General features: G+C 40.7%; 1 protein-coding gene and 1 pseudogene across 5 annotated transcripts in view; one reads left to right on the forward strand and one right to left on the reverse strand.

Moving 5' to 3' along the window:
- Positions 1–21,693, forward strand: part of LOC119543028 (myosin VIIA and Rab interacting protein) — a 356,134-nt gene that overhangs the window by 235,352 nt on the left and 99,089 nt on the right. The window lies entirely within an intron of this gene.
- LOC119510122 lies at positions 12,402–13,517 on the reverse strand (annotated as a pseudogene).

A 21,693-nucleotide genomic window follows, 5' to 3' on the forward strand; every position in this document is an offset into this window, starting at 1 on the left:
TTGAGCCCATGAGATTAACTCTCCTCCCATAAAACCCTCATTCAAGTGATCAAGGAAATAGAATATCGTTTTAAAGGGTCTGTCTCAGCTCTGGACACAGGGATGAGTCACCCCAGGCCAGAATTTCTGTGTGATCTAGTGCTGACAGGCTGCCCTGAAGGATGAGGTGGCTGGGCCAGCCCTGGGTGAGCTGCTGTGAGCAGCCTGGGAAGTTGAGTTTGCCCAGCAGATTCCCCCAGAACCTCTTTTTTTAAAATAAGAGTATCTAATAGTTTTTGTTTAAAATGCTAAGCCATTTACTGATAATTCACTTTTCTAAAAAACAAAAACAAGAATAAAATAAATACACCCAACACTCACTAGCCCTTGCAGAATGGGAAGAAGCCCTGGACAGAGAGCCTCCAAATGCTTTTCCTTATAATGTCTGAGCTTCCTCACTCATTCTGGGGTCCCATGTTTCCTCACCTTTGACGGGGGAAAGGAAATTGCCTAAAAGATTTATGTACAAGTTCCCAGCAACTTTAAAGCCATTTGCAAGAATGAGGCATGAGGCTAAAGCATCAACATCTTTGACACGATGAAAACTTTCTTTGTTGGGCAAAATGACAACTGTAAGAAAAATCTGGGCACTCTGACATTCAGCATCTGTGTTGCTTGGCAGAGACCCTGGTTTACAGTTGGAGTGAGATAAAACACTCCACCGATCTTCCTAACTCCTTGCTTTCTGCATCAGCGTGGCTTGGGATCAGTGGTCCTGCCAACAACCCAGAAAAAGGCTCATCTGTTGCCATGGAAGCTTTCAACTTCTTCCGAACCTGGGCCTTGAATCAGTGCCTTTACAAATAGATCCCTACCACCCTCACCACCAAAAAATAAAGCAAAAACAAAGAAAGAAAATGCTACAGGAATAGAAAATTACCTTTCTCTAGAATAGCTAATAATATTGGGAATTTATTCTTGACTGATTACTGTTTCAAGTACTCTGTTACTCTTTTTTTTTTTTTCCTGTTACTCTTATAACAATGCCATAAGACAGGTGTACTTAACCCATTTTACAGATGAGAAAACTAAGAAAAGAGAGGTCAAGTGACTTGCCAAAAGTCTGGATACATACCCAAGCAGGCTGGCTCCAGAGTGGACGTCCTTATTGTGTGCTCCACAATGCTCTCAAGAAATCAGAGCTCTACAGTCTTTCTTATCAATGCTTTCTTAGGTGCTTGGTTGAATCCTGATCAGTGGTTTCCATTTTGGCAAGGGAAAAAAGCCCCCTCTCAAAGCGCTTTATTCAAGGCTTCTCTTGGGAGATATTTTTGGCTACATACAGATGGAGTAAATCTTTCTGTTTGCCAAAGCCCTGAAGTCCACCATGGTGGATAATGCTAAAAAATAAAATAAAAAGCCACTACCACCACCACCACCTACACATACAAGATCTTTGGCCAGGCTCCCACCCTGGAGGTGGGGATTGGAAGCATATGTGCCCGATTTCCATCCCTGTAGGAAGTGTCCTTCATTCTGGCACTCGGAGACCTCAGTCTTCTGAGTTTTCTCTGTAGGCAGAAATCTGCAGAGGCCTGGAAGCACCGCAGAACTCACTTTGAGGTCCCTTCTATTCAGATGAGCTGAACTCTGAAGGGTAATGTGTGACCCTTTAGGGATGATATGATGACAGGAGTGATGCAGGCCTGTCCGATGATAGGCTTGGTGACATAAAGAAGGAAGTGCTGCACAGATGTCCTGTGCCTGGAACCCGGATGGGCATTAGAGAATTGTGGTGCTCTTCATTGGCTCTCATCTATCAGGGCAATCATGGAAATTCTGATCAGAATTCTTAGCACTTTCACCCCCAAAATGAAAAGTCAAAATAGGCAGACAGATCAGATGACTTGTGTTTGGCCGCACTGAAGACTACAACAAAATTTCAATTGATTTTTTTTTTAAGTCAAACAACAGTAGCCTTTTTTTGAGATTTACATTTGAACAAAAATGCATTAACTTTGGGTTTTATTTGCATTGTATAAATTTGTTTCCATTTTGTAAGAAGGGGCCATTAATTTTCGTGTGAAAATTAGTAAGGCATGCTTCTTTTTAAAATCTGTATTTATATCCTGCGTATGCAAAGAAAATTCCAAATGCAATACATAAAAGTGTGAGCAGAATTTTGCACATATGAATTCATCTGGAAGAAAAGGACCCATTGGTAGAGATTGCAGTCATTTGACAGTGGGCAAAAAGGAGAGAATTTCTTTCTTCCCTCAATACCCTCAGTTTATGTGCACATTCATTTCTAAGTTCTTTATAAACAATGACACACTGTAAACAGAGTGCCTTGGTTCTTCATGAATATTCTGAATCATGTACACCTAGACACACATAGACAGGAGCTAGTAACGTGACTTCCAGAATATTCTGCCTACTTCTTCAAATAAAGGGATATGCACCTATGCACATTGCTCAAAATATTGTAGATCCTTTAGAGAGAACCTTTCTCAATTCTTTCCTCTGAAGTGTTTTGCCACCCTTCTCCTCTGTGTGTTTTGGAAGGATTGGGTGAGGAGTTCTCTTATAGCTCAGAAGTAAAATGACCTATTGCAATATCTGAGATTATTGTTGACATTTTGCAGTCATTTGCAAAAATGAAAAGAGAACTGTCCAATCTCTGGGCATGTATTGAGCACATGCGTGTGGATGTTTAAGCAGGAATTTTGAGTCACCAAGTAGTGTTTCATTCAGCACCAGAATGAAATCTCACCTGAAGAGCGTGCACTGGTTTCGCACAGAGATTAGCTTAGCCCAGCTGTGAACTGGCATTGGGAATGTCACCAGGCAGTTAGGCAGCTTTCCTTGCAGAACTTGCTTTTCTCGTAACTGCATGAATCTGTCCTGCCTATGTAGTAGGGAGGAGACTCACACAGGAACAGGAGAGAGTTGCAGGGGACACATTTCAAGCAAGTGCTTGGGGTTACACATAATAGGTTTCTTCCTGTTCTGAGATAGCCCCTTCAAAATTTGTGTGGTCTGAGAAAAACATTGTCCATGCTTATTAGTAATAAGACTTTGCAGACAAGAGGGTACTAATATTTAAACACTGTTACATGCCAAGCACTGTGATTTGGTGCATTACAAACATGATCTCTTTTGATCCTTTCAACAAACTTACAAGACTGGCATGAGGGGCAGGGATGATGCCCATTTTACAAATGAGGAAATTGAGGCTCATGGAAGCAAAATAAGTAGCCTGTGATCACAGAACTGATGAGTGGTCATGTCCACTTCATCACACTGTAGCTATGTTCACACTTGCACTGGAGTCAACATGAATGGGGTAAAACATGTACACACATTTTTATGTTTTTTCTCTGTATCACAGGGAAAGTGTAGTCACTTCGCCTTCCCAAAAACAGCCCCTGAGATTTCTCTTCCAGTCATTCCTTTTGCTCTGTCCAATCTCTTGCTGCCAAATGAAACACGTTTGTGTTTAGAACACTTAGTAAAGCAAACCCTGTAGTCAGTGACTGACGAGAAAGGACAAGATGAAACCACATGTCTTGGGTGTTTCTGTATTGCAGGATCTTGAATTTGCAACACCAGAAAACAAAAAAGATTTAACTTTAAAATTCACGTGACATTTTCTCTGTAAAGGTTTATTAAACTGGGCAGCTTTAAATGAGCTTGGGTACTCTCCCTCCCTGTTGCACATGTGTTGATGGGTTTTTCTCAGCTTGGTTGTCTGAGATTTCACAGCTCTCTGCCACCTCCCTTCTGAAGCCGGTAATAGAAACAGGCAGCAGCACTGCTGCAGTCCCTTCACTCAGGGTTTATTCTCCACCCGGAGCCTCGCATCTTTTCCTAAGGAGGATTCCTGGTTCCCCCTCTGTTTTTGGCTTTCTGGTCATAAGGACACAGAATGAAGATTTTGGGGCTCCCTCACGTGTGACCTGGTGTTTAATCGTTTTTTCAGACACTTGAGCAAGATCTGGGCAGAAGAACTTGGCAGAAAAACAACCATCAGTTCTGGTAATTTTAATAATGAAACAATATTGACTTTCCTTTTTTTCACAGGTAACAATTTATTATTGGTTACAAAAAGAAAAAATCCTTTTATTAGAGGCTGCCTCGTTATCGATATTTTCCAGCAGACCTGTTTTGATGCTTTTTTTTTTCCCTATTGGGTACATAGATTTTTAGCGTTTTGCCTACCAATGTCTATGCATATGTTAAGAAATGAATTATAAGGGCATTTTGAATATTGGTTATATTTTGAAAATATGAAAAAAAGAAATGTTTCTTCTTTCTTGATTGACTGCTATACAAAAACAGATAGAAGGTTGTTCTCCTGATGATAAAACAGAAATCTGATGTGGAGAGAGTGTGGTGGTGGCTGCCTTTGCCACAGACAGGCCTCCTTGAGTCCACAGCTGGACTCCGTGGTTTATTTCCTCAGGCAGCGGGAACGTCACTGCTGAGTTTAAAGACACCAGCTTGTCCCAATCTCTACCTACAGAAGTGTCTTTTTGAGCAGGAACGGATGCAACATGTATGTTCTCGGGGGCTTCATTGTTATGCTTAGGTTTTCACAGAGCAGCCACAGGGTGATCCTACACCCATCGCCCAGGATGGAAGTTAAGAGGCTGCTCAGAATCCTAACGCTAACAACTAAACCCTCAGATCTTTTCTGACATTTAATTTTATTTATTCATTATATTGTATTTTAATCAAAGTCATATGTATATACTTGAAAACTTTAAATTGTTCTTTTGATTTATCGCAAAAACAGATAGTCACTTGTTCCTACCTGTTTCCTAAACACAACCATTGTCAACTCTTAGCTTTTGTTTGGTATTTACCTTTTGGTATTTACGTATTTCTAAATAACATGTTTACACTGCTATTTTTTTTTAGATTGTTATCTCTTCATACCCTATTGTGCAGTGGTTTTATTCTCTTATACATCCAACCTACTCTCCCACACATTCACATCCCCCTTTCCCTCCATTCTCCTTAGATCAGTTTTCAGTGTTTTATTAGGACTGTGAAAAATAGCTTTCCATTGTTATTGTTGAGTGGTCCAAAGTCATCCTGATATTTATCCTTTGTATGTGGCTTTTTTCCTCTCTCAAAAAGTTTGTAGGATCTTCTCTTTAGCACCAGCATTACAAAATGTCACAGTGATATGCTTTTCTTTGTGTCTTTTTCTGGGCATTTGGAGAACCATTTCACTTTGGGAACTCAGATCTTTCAGGCCTGGAACAGTTTCTTGAATTACTTATTTGATTATTTTCTTCCTTCCATTTGCTTTTTTCCTTCAGGGAACAAAGATATAAGGCGTCCTATATTAATTCTCTTTTTTTTTTTTTTTCTCCCGAATTCTCTTTAATGTTTTATTCTATTTTCTGGAAGAATTCCTAACTTTATCACCCATCCTTTCTATTAGGTTGTTAATTTCTACAATTGTATTTTTATTCCTAAGAGTTATTTTTGGTTTCTCTGTTTCTTTTTATAGTATAGTGTTGTTGCTTCATAGTCACAATATATCCTTTGTTAATACTTTTTAAAGTTTTCTTCTCTTTTGAGTTTCTTTATTCTGTTTGTTTGGGTATTTTTCTTTAATGATGGAGACTTTGCTCAAATATCTGATGACCCAGGACAGTAAGTTTCTCCTTAACAGTGACAAACTGAAAGCCGATTCAAAGAGTCATTGGGTGTAAGAAGGGTTTATTAACTGGTAGGCTACAGCCTAGGGTGATCTAGGGGAACTGTCAGTATGTTTTTTCTTTGGAATTGGTTCAGGTTTCTCCAGAGAGGAAATCTCCAGTCTCCTGCTGAGCATATAAGTCCGACTGTCAGTTTTGGGAAGCTCAGTGGCAGAGGGGGGTAGGTCAGGCTCAGCAGTCAGCAGCGGGGCTTTCACTTGGCCCATCTGTTTTCTGTGCATGCCCCTCCCCTTGATATGCCTGCAACTCTGATCTCAGAATCCCTCTGCATCAGCCTTTCTAGAGAGTAAACTTCAGGTCTTCTACTGAGATGGACAAGGGCAGTTGCTTTGCAGAACAGAGTGTAAAGGGGGACTTGCTTCAACCACCTGCACTTCCACTTCCACAGGTAACTGATGCTTGTGATTCCTGAACCGTGATGGGGTTCTTTATATGAATGGGCTTCCCCAGTACCGCCTTAGGGTTCAGCTTTTCCAGGGTACGGAATCATTTACTTCTGCTTCATCTTCTTTCCAACCTCCCAGATGTTGTTGCTTTAGGACTTATGGATTTTGTATCTTGTATTCTCCATTAGGAGAGAGCAAAGATGAACACACAGGTTTAATTTGCCTCTTTCCTGTAAGCCCCGATCCTCGACTCCCGTATCCATTCGTGGCATTTGGGGCAGATGGGGATATCCTCAAGAAACCACCACACCAGTCTCAGAGGTTCTAAAGGTGGTGCTAAGTGTCATTTCCATCCAGCAGCCAGAAAAGTCACCTCTGATATCTCAGAGCTCAGCATATCCACCCTGGAGGAAGGCAGTGCTGGGGGAGGCCAGATAGGGGATACAACAGTGGCTTATAAACTTATTTTGACCCACATTAAGTTCAGTTTACTCTCACAATCTAGGAGGTAGATATGTACACACTCCTATTTATAAAAGTCCTATATATAGAAACATAGGTTTGGCAAAACAATACTTACCCTTGCTACAGGTAGAATACTCTGATATTTCTATTTTATTTTAGGTTTTTTAATGGTGATCTTGACCCATGGATGGGTCATAACCAGAAGTTTTAAAAGCACTAGCCACTTGAGATCACTCCTGTTCTCCTGCTGCTGTCCCCCCATTATCATCCTCCTGCTGTAAAACTTCTCATCAACCCCTGAACATCACATTCAAGGCCCTAAGCACCTACCTTCAACTTGTCTGTCGAAACGCATGGCACAGTGTATCTCCTTGCCTATGCTTCTCTCAGCAGCAATTGCAGCATGCTTTCTGCCCCCAACCCGCCATGCACTTCAGTCCCACAGTGTCTTTTCTGACTGTGCTTTTTCTGCCTGAATACCCTCACACCACTGCTTGCATCCAGGAGAGTTCTACACACCCATTAAGATCAAGATGAGAGGGACCCTTTCCCTAATGCACACACTCAGAATCCCAAGAATCTTGGGGCTCAGAAAGGACAAGTATATTTTTCATTTCTATTACAAAGCCAAACTGTGGTCATAGAAGAGGAGTTAGAAAACTAGACAAACACCAAAGAGAAAATATGGTATCAAGTGTAATCCTACCACCTGGAGATAATTGCAGTTTAACATTCTGGTATTCATCCTTCCCATTTTTTCTCAATGCATATATGGCTATGGGTTTTCTTGGTTTTTTCTTTGTCTCATTTTGATATCAAATTGGGTTATCAGTCTAGATATTATCTAGCAATATATGTCAGAAATATTTTCTATGAAAAAATTTTCTTCTAGAACATAATGCTTAATAATGACATAATATGACATTACAGAGATACTGTAATTTATTAAGCAGTATTAAGCAGTATTAAATTCTAATATCTAATATTAAATATCTAATAATACTAATACTAATAAATAGATGCACATCTTTGTCCATAAGTCTAAATGCCTGTAAGTACTTTGACTGGATTTGGTATATGCTGTCAGATCCTTCTCCAGAAAGGAAGAACAGTGAGGCCATAAACCAGAGAAGCCATAAATTCCTAGATAAGACCAAAAAACCTCCTCTGTAAGTACATCATAAAATGCACTTGCACATGCCTAAGCACTATAGCTATGTGTAGTAAACTACTCCTGTAATGTAAAAGAAACATATTTGTGATCTTGCAGATTCTGACTTGGCTCTGTGCCTTCTCTGTTCTTGCCCTGTAAAACCGTCTGTAACTCACTAGGCAGCATGGAGCATTGCTCTGAACTTTCTGCAGCCGCCCAGGACCAGCTTCCTGGTCTGTAAGTTCCCTAATAAACTGTTACTATATTGCTATATGGAGTAGCCTGCTTCATGTTTTGGTCTTAAGTACCAATCGAACTTCAGCTGACCTATTCTGTAGGTTCACTGTCAGAAAAGAACCAAGTCAGATTCCCATGCTCAGTGGGAAAGACTTTTGGGCCCGTTCTAGGTAGTGCAATTTTTTTTTTTTTTAATTTCTCTGGCAATTTTGAATTTTAGTAAGGGATGATCTAGCAATCATTCCCTTTATGTTTCATGCATTTACTATTGTACTTAGAAAGGTCATTGAAAAACCCAAAACTTAGAGCACTTTTCCTTGACTATAAAGTTTCCCCAAACAAAATGCCATTTCCCATTTTTCCAATGAGAAAAAGAACAAAAGTGGAATCCCTTTGTCTATCTTTGATATATAAACTTTTAGGGCTATAGATTAAATAATCAAATGTCTACTTATAAAAGGAATTTATTGGTATTGAGGCATGTACACCTTTAAAATCAGTCATTATATGGAATCATAGATTAATTTGGAGCTATTGTTTTTTTCCTCTCTCATTTCATGAACCAATCTCACTGAAAGTCTTTGTGTGTATTTTCAATGTCAGCATTCTCATCATCAGAGCCACTGTGAGTCATACAGCATGATTTTCCCTGGCACAGCATCTGCACTGCCTTCTGAGTTATTTTGAATCCACATAAGGAATTTTAACCCAAGCCACAAAGGCACAATTTCTTGATATTAGTTTTTACATAAATCCTGAAGGTGTATATTATTCCTCTCCACAATGAAACAAATTACTCTAAAGCTTTTACTCTTATTAAAGATGTATATGCACAAAGTTTAAAGAGTCAGCTCCTTCTAAGTGTCTTTCAACTTTTCTTCATTGCCCTTTTCCCCATCCCTACCCCAGAGTAACCACTTTCAATTCTTTAACTTATTTTCCTCTCCCTATGCATCGTTCCTTCTTAGTCTTACAGTTCTAGGCAGTGTGTGTATCTGTGTTACTTCCCACCATGGAACATGAAGACTTAGCCTCTTCTACCCCAACCCCTTCCCCTCTTGTCCCTACTTTTCATCAAAGCCACGTCATAATTCAGTGTAAACATTATTATAACTTTACAAATGCTTTTCCCCCCTGAGCTTTGTACTATGCAGTGGTTATTGTTTTTCTGTAATTTTTAATTTTTAAAAAATTATGAAATGGGTCATACATACCGAAGAGTATAGAACATGTATTTGTACAATTTAGAGAATAAAAAAGTGACTATCCAGGTATCCACACCCAGTTTAAGTAAAACAACCTTACCACAGTCCCTGAGGAGTCCCTTTCTGCACCTTCCAAGTCACAACCCCCTTCCTCTTGCTTAGCTACTATGTTAATCATCATTTTCTTTAGTTTTACCACTTTCTCTAGGTATTCCTGAACAATGCTAACTGAACAGGGTCAAGGTTAGAAGAATAACAGTCTGAAAGTAGTGTACTCTTGGGAGTCGAGGAGTACATAAACATTCCAGGTAGCTGGACTGGATGTGAAACAGCCACTCCATACTTCAAACCATGCTGAGAAACAGGTACCCTAAGCCCTGTCTCATCCGTGTGTGACAAAGTACAAAACAGCTGGAAACAGCAATGCAATTAGATTTCTAATATTTTTTTGGACAAAAGTTATTTAAGAGGATCTGGAGTGCAGGGGATGTGGGAGCTCTAATTTGCAAGTAGTTTCAATTTCATGTTTCTATGTTTGCTATTAATGCTTACTTCTATTGCAGTACAGAATTTTGCCTGAACATTGTCTGCTTTGCATGATTTACCAAGAGTTTATTTATGACTGGGATGTGATTCATTTTCATGAATCTTCCTTGTACGTTTGGGGGGAAAATGTGCCCTTTCTATTTCAAAGATACTGAATTTTTTTTACTTATTTCTATGTGTGTGTATGTATGAATGTGTGTGTGTGTGTGTATCCAACCAAGCTGATCACATCCACTTCCTTTCTGTTCTTTACCTTGTCTGTGATCTGTCAAAGAGTGAGAATCTTTAAAGTCTTTCACTATGATATTTTTTTAATTCTCTTGGTTTTTCTAACAGATTTTGTTTTATATATGCCTATGTTACTGTTTGGCCTATTATATCTTCATTATGGATTATCCCTTTTATAAACGGAAAAATATCCATCTGTCTTATTTAATGGGCTTCTCTTGAATTTCATTTTGTCTGATTTGCTATCCCACTTTTGACTTTGTGTTCCCCTGGTCCTCTCTGGCCTGTTTCTTCATTTTTAATCTCCGTGACAATCTGTATATATGTTTCTTGTCAACAACAGATAATTGGATTTTGAGTTTTTTATTTTTCCAAACAGCTGCCTGTTAAAAGCAGGTTAAGCCTATTCACATAAATTTTGATAGCCGATATGTTTATTATCTTTGATATGCTTTGTCAAGATGTTTTGCTGCCATTACAGCCCACAAACTGACTTTGGGGGGAGGGTGGGAGAGGTGACAATTAATTGTGATGCCCACATTATCTTGCCATCCATTAAATCTGCAGAGAGTTATTGAATACCTGCTGGGTGCCAGGAACCAGGCCAGGTGCTGGGGATACCACAGAGAACATGACGGATGATCAGGGCTGGTTTTGTGAGCACGCAGTTGCTTCATGGCCCTGCACTTGGCTTAATGCTCTGCTGTTGCTGTCTTGAAAATCTTAGTAATTTTTTAACAAGGGGCCTGCATTTTGATTTTCATGGGCCCCACAGATTATGTGGCTAGTCCTGCCTATAACATAAAGTTGTGTGGGAGACTGAAAACAGGAAATTTCTGTTTGGAGTGACGAATGCCCTTATGGAAATCAGTGGAGGGGACTGTGCAAGTACAGAGGGAAGGTTTCTCACCCCGTGTGGGAAGGCCTTCTGGACAGGGCTTACCACACTGGGCTGAAATTGACAGGGTATAGGAGTCAGCCTAGCAGAGTGGAGGAGGCAGAGGAAACCGTAAGCCCAGGTGGTTAGAGAGCATGATGTCTGTGACCAGAGCAGAAATTATAGGTGTCCCTGAACAAAACAAACTGAAAAGCAATACAGTCAGATGAATTATAATCTAAAGTAGTATACTATTAGGGGCATGGATCCCCAAAACATTTCAGATATCTGTACCTGATGTGAAACCCACTGACTGTCTACATTTTAAGTCATGCTGAAAGCCCCTTCTAGAATTGACAGAGCTTTACGCCAGGTCTTATGCCCAGGCAATGGGAGGAGAGGCTGAAGGGTAGATTGCGAAGGGCCTGGAATGTGTCATAAAATATTCTGCCTTTATCCTGAGCTAATGGGGAACCATCTTTCTAAAATGCAAAACTGGCCATTTGCATTTGTCCACAGTTGATAATAGACATGTTGGCTTCAGCACGGAGCTTACCTTAGGGGAGGGAGGGGAGAGACTGAGTTGAACAGACAAGTGAGAAGGCTTTGCATGGCTATCCAGCTGGGAGAAGATGGCAGCAGGAATGAACATGTTAGCAGAAGGGATGCAGTAATGATATGGCTTCTGCCGACAAGCAGGACGGAAAAGCTACAGGACTTAGTAATTAGTTTACGGTGATGTGAGAGGAAGGAGTGAGTGATAAATGATCCGGGTGCTGTGATGTCACTAAGGTAAAGGATGTAGGACCACCACTGGTTTATGTGAAAAAGACAGTATGTTGAATTTTTTTCTTCTATACTTTCTTTTTTTCTTTATTGTTTTTTTTAATTTTTTTATAAAGTTAAAATATATATATATATACTTTCTTTTATTATCGTCATAGATTTGCATCAAGATACATAGCAATGATAGTAGGTTTCTTTTTAAGGATTGGTATTAAATACCTTTTCCCATTTTATGTTTATGCTAGTCTGCCAAGAAAAAAAAATTAAAACTCAAGTTGTTTGAAGCCTGGACATACTTCCATGATGAGCCAGGCTATGTAAAAGTGGGTGGCTTTGCTTTTGCTGCTATGTATGCAGATCCATGTCCTAGAAAGATGCAGCCAGTTTATAACTGTTTTTGAGAAGTGTGCTGCAAAAATGGATGGCCTGTTATAAGCCCGGTTACAAAGTAAGGATGGGGGTAAGGAAGAAATGTTTTCTTTCAGAAATAGAATTTCTGAAGAGACCCAGTCCATCATTTTTTCCCAAAATGGTTTGAGGAGGAGTTAATATCTTAGCGTGAGCTTCAAAATACTGTCCCTTTGGCTAAGTTGGACCATCCCCTCCCTCCCTACCTAGGGAGATGGAAATGGAAAGCTTATTACCCAGTGAGTGTGAAAGTGGGCTGAAGCATCAATGGTACAGAATTCTCTAAGGGATTTCTTCTAGAAACAGACAACTCAGACTCTTCCTCTCATTTCAGCAAAAAAAGTTGTTTTTAAAAGTTCTCAGGAAGTTCCTCTGGCTCCCCTCTGGTGGGAGTGCTCAGTGAAGGGAGTCATCAGAACAGCCACCTTCTAGGGCATAAGAGAATTCCTAAAGATTGGAGACGCCATAGATAGTGTACAAAGGGAGCTACAACCAGTGGGACATGAAAAATCTGATGAGCTTGGAACCATATGTCAAATTTCCCAGGAAAGAAGTGCTGAGGCATTCTAGCAGCATAAAGGCAAGCTCTGGTGACATACGTCACAGCCGTGAGGAAGAAGCAGCCCACCTGACCCCCTGAGGTGGCCTCGACAAAGCCCTCGATAATAGTTAAGTGCATGGTGGGCACAACACCACTCAAGCCAAGTGCCAGGAACACTCCTGCTCCCATCTGCTGGTGCTTAGGAGTGGCAAACTGGTCCCACTGCCGTAATGATGGCAGAAATCCCCAGGACACAGACTATGGAGCTCGTCTACCTGTGGCTGTGGGGAGCAGTAGAAGGAGTAATAGAACCAGGAGACAAAGCTCCCCATAACCAGTAGAGCAATCTCTGAATAATCCAGTTTGGAAAAAGTCCAAGAGACTTTCTCTGAATGACAATAGATGGTGTGCAAGAAGCAAGAGAAACTGAGGCAGAACCTGCACCCAAAAAAGAACATCCCCAAAACCACCTTCTTCTGTAGCAGAGCTGTGAAGTACATATTTGTCTGAACGTGGTCAAGATTCCCAAAAAGAGAAACAGCACAAACCAAGCAGATGGGTCCAGATATTGCCATCTTTTGTATGAATGCAGAAGATCTCTTGAAGCAAGCCCAAAAAGAAGGCTGGGTGGTCTGTGGCCATGTAGCATGTAATCACTGTCCTTAGCCAATCAGGGAGCACATCATATGGGATGACCCTCCAAGTCCTTCCCAGACCTTATATACAAACTCCTCCATCTTCTCCATGGCATGTTGGGCTTGCAGGGGAAATATCAGTACCCACACCTCCTCCTCTTGCTGGGACACTTGACCTGTTTGTTCTTCTTCAGCTTTGGTTGGATTGGTGATTGTCCATTTGCCCTCCTCTTCTAGCAGAGGTCCCAGTTCAGTCAGTTCCACCATGTCAGTTTCTCTGTTACTGGCAGGAGCCCCATTGCCTGGTACCACCACAGATCCTTTGTGAGAAGACATCTGACTGGTACCTCAATACCCTGAAGCTTCAGCTCAGGGTAAGGTTGGGGTCTCCCAGCCTCAGGGGCAATGATTTCCCTGTGATGGTAGATACGCCAGGTTGGCGGGCTCTGCTGGGCCCAGGGTCCCTGGCACTACATCCCGTGGCACTGAAGGTGGCCTGCAGCTGAGCGGCCCCACATCTTCAGCACCCTCCCCGCACCAGAAAGTTGCATAATGACTTGGCATCACTTCCACAGCCATGTCATCTCCTCTAGGACTCAGCCTCACCACCTCCAATTCCAGGCATTCCTGCCCAACAGTGTGTTGAATTTGAAGCACAGTAAGTTTGAAGGATACGTAGGAGGAGACCTCCAGTGAGCAGTGCTGCTAGGAGGGTCTGGAGTGTAGCAGATAGGCATCACAGGATGCCAGCTGAAGCCATGAGGTCCCTGGGTTCACTCGCCTCCTCCTAAGTGCAGAGATGGGGTCTGAGAGTGCTGGCCTTCAGGAGTGGGTAGAGGAGGGAAAGTCTTTAGAAAGAGCTAAGATTGAGAAGGAACGATAGAGACAGAAGGGAAGCCAGCATTGTAGAAGTCAGTATAGTACAGAATCCAGAGATGATGAAGGTCTCAAACACATGAACTATGGGCTGAAATGGCACAGGAGCTGAGTTGGGTGAGGTGACCATTGGACTTAGCACGGAGGCCCTTGAAACATGGGGAGGGTGATTTCAGTGGAATGGACGCTAGATTGTTTGAGGAGTGAGTAGGAGGTGGAAGGTTAAAACTGTAAGCAATAAGTCTGCTGGCTGTTAAGGGAAGAGGGAATGTAGTGTCTGACAGGACTTGGGATTTTGTGTGTTTTGTTTGTGAGAGAGACAGAGGGTATTCAGATACTGATGGGAAGGTGCCAGTTGAGTGAGAGAGAGGAGAGAAGGTATTTGGGACAAAGATCCTGAGAAATGGGAGCAGATGGTACCAGAGTTATGACCTCTCAGGGAGAGGGCTGGCTTGGCCTGACAGAGATTGTTCTCAGGAGGAACATGCTCACAAACCTGCAGAAGAGGTCCCTGGTTAGAAATAAACCCTACCTCTTGGTTTAAAACCTTTGTTGTAGCTTAAACCCTTCGCCACCGTATCTCATAGTCTCCTCTTCACCAGCCCATAATGACCATTTCAGCTCTGCACACTTCTAGGTCTTGGCCAGAGCCATGCATTGGACACCAGTAAATGTTACCATGAGTTGTCTTTGTGCTTTGTGGATATATCCTGTCCACCCTACTGCAGGGAGACAGTGAGGGCCTCTGTCTTAGTCGGCTCATGTCCCCAGTGCCCAGCATCTGTTGGATACTCAGTGAAAGTGATGATGGTTAGTCAATCCAGTGAGCATTAAGGAGCACCCTCTGTACACAGAGTTGAATAGGACACAGTCCCTGCCTAGAGAACTCCCCTGTAATAGAGGGCAGGTGCATGGAGAGATAAAAGGGGGACTCTGATAAGGGTGATGAGGGAGCTGACAAGGAGAATGCAGCCAGCTCTAGAGCGCATTTCCACATTTCTTACCCACTTCTGCCCACCTGAGCCTGGGCCTTTCGCAACAAGATCCTGCCAGACTCATGGGAACAGAGCCTTCAGGCAGGACTGAAGGAGGAGACGGCCTTGAGAAACCAAGAGATTTGACATTGAAAGTCCCTCTTATCTGGGCTTTCTCCTTGCAAAGGGCACCTTTGTAACCATTTGCAAATTACTTTGCCCAGAAACTAGCCTGTTCTTTTGAGCAAAACTGAGAGCATTGCCTTGTTAGAGAAGATGGCCCCTCCAGCACATGGAGAAATGTCCAGTTTGAAGTAGGTCTAGCCTGGAAGCAAGAGGCCAAGGCTTAGTGCATTAAGAATTCTCATAAATCAAAGGCCATCAAGCCAAGAAAGGAAAAAAGAAGCAAGGTTCAGAGAAAAGAGAGGAAAATATCTGAAAAAATGTTTAGCCTCTCTCATAAGTAAATGCTCATTAAACAAACAAACAAACAGTTTCCAATTTTATCCAATTAGCAAACATCAAGGGCTTTGCTAGTATAATGCCTGACATATGTGAGGAAGCAGTACTCTCCTATGCCCTTGGTGGGAATGTAAATTGGCATGGCTTTTTTGAGGATAGTTTGTCAATAGCTATCAAAATTACAAATTCACACAGCCTTTGAGTTAACAGCTCCATTTCTAGGAATTGATGGTGCAGAAATATACATATGCCTAAAAATATTCATTGCAATTTGTTTGTAATAGCAAAACATAAGAAACTTACCTCATTCAGTGCATAACGTTATAGAACACAACTAGAGTATTCACAGTGATGTAAAGAAGAATAAGATTTTTATATGTGCTTATATGGAAATCTAAATATGATAATATATTTATCTATGCTTGTACATGCCTAGACATTTTCTGAAAGGACACCCAAGAAACAGTGATTGCCCCTGGTGTGATTGGACATCCAAAGAAAGAAGAGTCTCTTTCCCACTACCATTTTGTATGTATTACAGATTTTATATAAAATAAAATTTGTATTTTAAGCTGTATATCTAGAGCTATAATCTAAGAACCAAGATTTTGTATTTCCATGCTCTTGGTTTGCAGAAGAACCCAAGGCTTACAAAGTCCAAGGTCACTCAACAAGTCAACTCAGGAACAAACTTGAAGATTTCCTAATCCCCTGTTCATGGTTCCTTCATCTTTGTGATGCTTTCCGCTGTGGGAATTATTTGGCTATTTTATTCCGGAGAGTATCAGCTTCCCCACGTGGCCTCCACGAGGAGCACCTATGGAGCACAAAAAATGGGCTCTGAGTCTGCAACCTCCTGTCTCTTCACTCTCCCATAGAGACTGTCTGTGCCAGTAAAAGGAACAACTTCACAGCACAATCAAGATTTTGTGACACAGAAGAAAAAAAAATGATATGCAATAGTGAAAAGTCTGGCAGCAGTGTTCATGGCCCCACGTGCTCCCTGGAGCTGACCATCCCTCTGCGTTCCCAGCCACATCCTCCTCCCGATCCCTGAATGGGGCACAATCGCATCCTGCTGGTGTGTATTTCTTGGTCCTGAGATCTCATGGCACCCTTAACTTTCATCCAACTTTAGACTAGCAGGAACATTTCACACCCTCTCTGCACCATTTGTAGACCCTGGGAAAGTAGGAGATGGTCTCAAATTCCCCAAGGAACAACGTGTACTGCCCTCCCCACCACCTGGTAGAACAGGACACATCTCTGGTACTGCCATCTTCAGAAACTTGTAGATGGAATCCAGCTCCTTACTCTAAGGAATTTCCCTCCAGACAAAAAAATTGCATAGAGGCATCTTTCATGGTTTTCCTTCTCCCTAGGAGTAGAGCAGGGAGAAGGTTCATTGCTTCTAACATTTTATTTTCTATAAATCCCGTGATCTTTGGCTCAACACCGTTTTGTCTGGTCCAGAGTAGGAGGCACTGGCCTGTCTGTCTGCATCTTTGTCTCGGGTTGGGAGGTGCCATTTTGAACCTACAAGTTTAGAATATGACATCTTGATTTTGAATGGACTGCAGAGAATGCTCACAGGGCTGGAGAACAGAATAGAACATGCTTTGTAAACATCACAAGTTCTTAGTTGGCCACAAATCAATAGACAAGCATAACTTAAAAAAAAACTTTAAAATCATTTGTTGGCTTAAAGAAGTTAAAGCATGTCTCTTCAATCTCAGTTAAATTATTATTTTGCCTGTGAAGCCCTTTTCTTATGAATCATGCCAAAATATATGTCAACCTATTCCCCCTTCCATAGTTTCGTAAATTCAGAATGAGTTGAAGCCAGGCCTATGGTAATTTTTCTTCTATTGTGTTCTCGTTTCTCTCCCATCTCAACCACACAGTCTTGTGCATGTAGCTGTGCCTACAGCCAGGGCCTCTTTGCAGATTGCTGTCAACATTACTGTATCATCCAGGAACAACACATGTGTCTTTCAATACTTTTTTTTTTTTCCTTTATAAGGTAAAAGTTTATTATTTTGGCATTTGTGTAGCTAAAGTACCACCTTTTGGTGGTCAGTTTAGGAAAATTTGTTAATTAAATTAATGGAAATATTACCTACTCAGTCTAAATGTGTTGCTCTAAGGGCCTGGAAAAACATACAATATGTAAAAGTTGAAGAGGAGTAAAACAATGATTCTGGGGACTGGAAATCAGAAACAACTAAGGACTTCAAACCATAACATGTGATTTCACAAAGACATATTCTTTTTGTTGTGTTTATACAAGTTAAATTCCATTAACATCATAACATAATTTCCATGCTTTTTTTCTGTTATCTTCCACTTCTTAAGGTAACCTTTGGTTGATTTGCTTTTGTCCACCAAGGTTTTCCTTTTTTTCAGATTATTCCCACTTCTGTGTGCTTAGCTTTTAGATTTCCAAATTTAAATGCCTTTATTTCATTCTCCATGTCCAGTATCCTCGTATACCTTGGCATCATTTCTTTCCTCAAGGGTAATACCAGTGCATCTGAAGAAAAAATCATCTCTTACCATCAATACAGTGTGTTGATTTCTTGGTGCAGTCTGTCAGCTTAGAGGCAGGAGAATAACAGTGGGCCTTGCGATATAACAGGAGGCAGCTCTGGAGCCAGACCTGGGTTCAAATCATAACTCCATCTGGGAAAATGAATTTGGATCCTTACCATCTACCTGATATCAAAATTCACCTCAATTGGACCAAAGATTTTAGTGTAAAATGCAAAATCACCAGAGAACAAGGAAAAATCATGGGAGGCTTTACTAAGTGTGGCCCCAAACCAGAAACTCCATAGAAATAACTCAATCCCTGAGTGGCAAAAACCACCATTAACTAAATCAAATGACAAACAAAAATTAGGGTAAAACAAATGACAAACAAAAATTAGGGGAAGTTTTTATAATTTATATCGCCAAAGCTAATTTTCCTAACATGTAAAGACTCCTTCAAGTCCAAGAAAAAGTTCAACTTAATAGATAAAGGGACAAGGAAAGTGAACAGAGTTTTTAGAAAATGAAACTCTTTTCTCTTAAATAAATGAAACAACATTTATTCTCCCTCATAATATGATAAATGCAAGTTAAAACTACAGTGGCATACCAGTGTTCACCTATTAGACTGGCAAAGATCAAAAAACTCAATAATGCACCACATTGGGAAAGATGCGGGGAAACAGGCACACTTCATTTGTTACCAGGAAATAAATTGGGATAACCCCTATGGAAGGCAATTTTATATATCTGTCAAATTACAGATGCATATACCTTTCAGCCTGGATTCCACCTCTAGGAATTTATCTTGAAGCTACATCCACATGTTTGCAAAGGACAGGTGCACGTGTCATTCCCTGCAGCACTGATGTAATAGCAGAAGAGGAAACAATCTGAATGCCTATCAATAGGGCACAGGTTAAGTAACTTATGGTTTGGTCGTAAAGTGAACCACTTCTGCACACCCAAACAGGAATGAGGAAGGTCTTTATTAGCTGATATGGAATGATCTCCAGAATGTGTTCTTAAGAAAACAGCAAAGCGCAGAGCCATGTATAACAGCATGCTGTGTCTTGTGTAGAAAAAAGGGGGAGAGAAATATTTTTGTAAGTATTTTTCTTGCATGTATATAGATGTACAAGAAATTGATAACATTGTTTGCCTCCAGGCAAGGGAATTGGGTGGCTGATGAACATGAATGGGTGGGAGAGTTTTAAGTTTTAAGTCTTACAAACCTTCTATTAAATTATTTTATTATTTTTAAATATTAGCATACAAAAAAAGCTACCAACAAGAATATCGGTTCCACCATTGACCAGCTAGGCATAGCCTTTGTTTTCTCAAAATAATGCCTATCTCATAGTTTTGTTTTCAGGACTACACATACCGAGCTCAATGGCAGGCTCATAGTAGGTGTTCAGGAAGAGGCAGATACTATTAATTAATTATAATGCAGTTCCAACAACTTCTGTCTAAGTATTTTACTCTGTACTAACAGTGATATTTTTATGAAATCTTCGCTCACCTAATGCAGCAAGGTTCCTGCCTTTTAATTTTCACAGTGATACATTTTGTGTATATTATAGCTAAGGTCCAGAATTGGTTAATATCAGATCATTTTCTCCTTGTTCAAACAACCAGTTAGGAACTTAATTTAAACAGAAGATACTTCACTATAAAATATAATGTTACCATTAGTCAAATAGATGAAGTCAAAACAAAATGGGAATTGCACACTTTTTTTAATATGAATGTGAAGGTATTTTCAGTAAAACTGGCACACATCAATCTGTCAGGACATCAGAGATGAGGCAGTATCAGATGCAGGCCCCATGAATCCCTGGGAATTTGACTGGAGTGAGTTATCATTTTTATTCTTAGGATGAGGAAGGTGATATACAGAAAGATAAATTGATGTCTTTAAGACAACACAGTGAGTGATGTGGTTGGGGAAAGAATCAATATGTGCTGACTGTTTGCTATATGCTATTTTGGTCCCCAGATCATACAAATTAGCACAAGGAGGATGCAAGATTTCCCTCCTGGAAAATATTGGCTCCTGGTCCACATTGCCTTGGAGTGCAAATTACCACAGCTAGATCAAGAACAGCAGTTCTTCAGATAAGCAGCTAAATTCTCTCACTTCAAGTTGATTCTGAAACAGCTTGTAAAAGATGTAAGTCCCAAACAGCTTCATAAATAAGAAGGCAAAAAAAGAGGCCATATTCAAATGATATCTATTCCTACCTCCAAACAGCCGATGCTAAAAGAAACCATTTCATTCCACATCACCCAGCCTTGACTATGAGTCAAACTCACTGGACCAGACAAAGAAGAAAACGTCAGGGGAGGGGTGGAGCCAAGAGCCATGAAGAACACCTGAGAGATGGAAATGTTCAGGGAGGGTTAGTGCCAGTGGCCTCAAGATTGGGGAGGGCCCCTTCAGGGCCAGATGGGGACAGCTGAGCAGGTCCTACAGAGGCCAGAGTGGTTGCAGAGAGGATGGGATGACACATAGGACAGGAAAGCCCCAAAAGGGATGGAAGTCCTCTGACACACCCACCACTAGACCAGTTCAGAAACATATACTCACAAAGAACTTACTTGGGCAATAGTGTTTCATTGAGTTTTGTGCCTAACTCCTAAAGCAGGACCCAGCATTCCACAAGACTCTTCTCCCCACCCTATCCCCATGGATTTCTGGTGGTCTCTAAGGATACTCACCAGGTTCAAGAGCAAGTCTCGCCAACTAACTCATGACATCTGTGGATTTTCTTTCCACCACTTTCTTCTGCTGCTTTCCCATCCTCGGTATGTTCTCGGTACTGCCACATCCATTTACCATTGTGATACCCCCAGGTACCACCACTACATTCTTCAGGCACTACCTTCTCCACTTGGAATTCGCTGCTACATGGAACAATACTGCCCTTTCCATTGGCCTAGCCGTTCCCCTCCCGGCACTCCACTGCTGCCCCTCAACACTAGAGACAAAGGTGCCAATTGTGTCTGTCAGGACCAAGAGTAGGGTGAGGTGGGTGTAAAAATACTTATTAATCAAGAGAGATAATATTTCAGTACAGTATTTTTAAAAATAAAAATTAATTTTAAAAATTCATAATGGACAAAATACAATATTTTAAATAGACACAAGATCTAAAAGTACCATGCCAAGCTATATTGGAGCCTGAGGCAAAAGAAAAAAATGTGTGTTCATATATATATTCTTAATATATTTTTTGGCAGTTTTATTGCAATATTCATATACTATACAATCCATCCAAGGTGTACAATCAATGGCTTTTAGTATATTCACAGAATTGTGCATTCATCACCACAAACAATTTTAGAACATTTTCATTACTCCAAAAAGAAAAACCCCATACTTTTTAGCAGTCACCTATCAATCCTTCTATCCTTCCCCAGCTCTATATAGCCACTAATTTAATTGTTTCTATAGATTTATTTATATTTGAAGAATATTAAAATATTACCATTAACTATAGTCCATAGTTTGCATTAAGTGTATTTTTCCCATATATCACCCTATTATTAACACCTTGTAATGGTGATATACATTTGTTGTAGTTCTTGAAAGAACATTCTTATATTTTACTATTCATCACAGACATCATCCACCATAGGGTTCACTGTATTAAACAGTCCAT

Source organism: Choloepus didactylus, chromosome 1 (assembly GCF_015220235.1).
Source record: "Choloepus didactylus isolate mChoDid1 chromosome 1, mChoDid1.pri, whole genome shotgun sequence".
Lineage (NCBI taxonomy): Eukaryota > Metazoa > Chordata > Mammalia > Pilosa > Megalonychidae > Choloepus > Choloepus didactylus.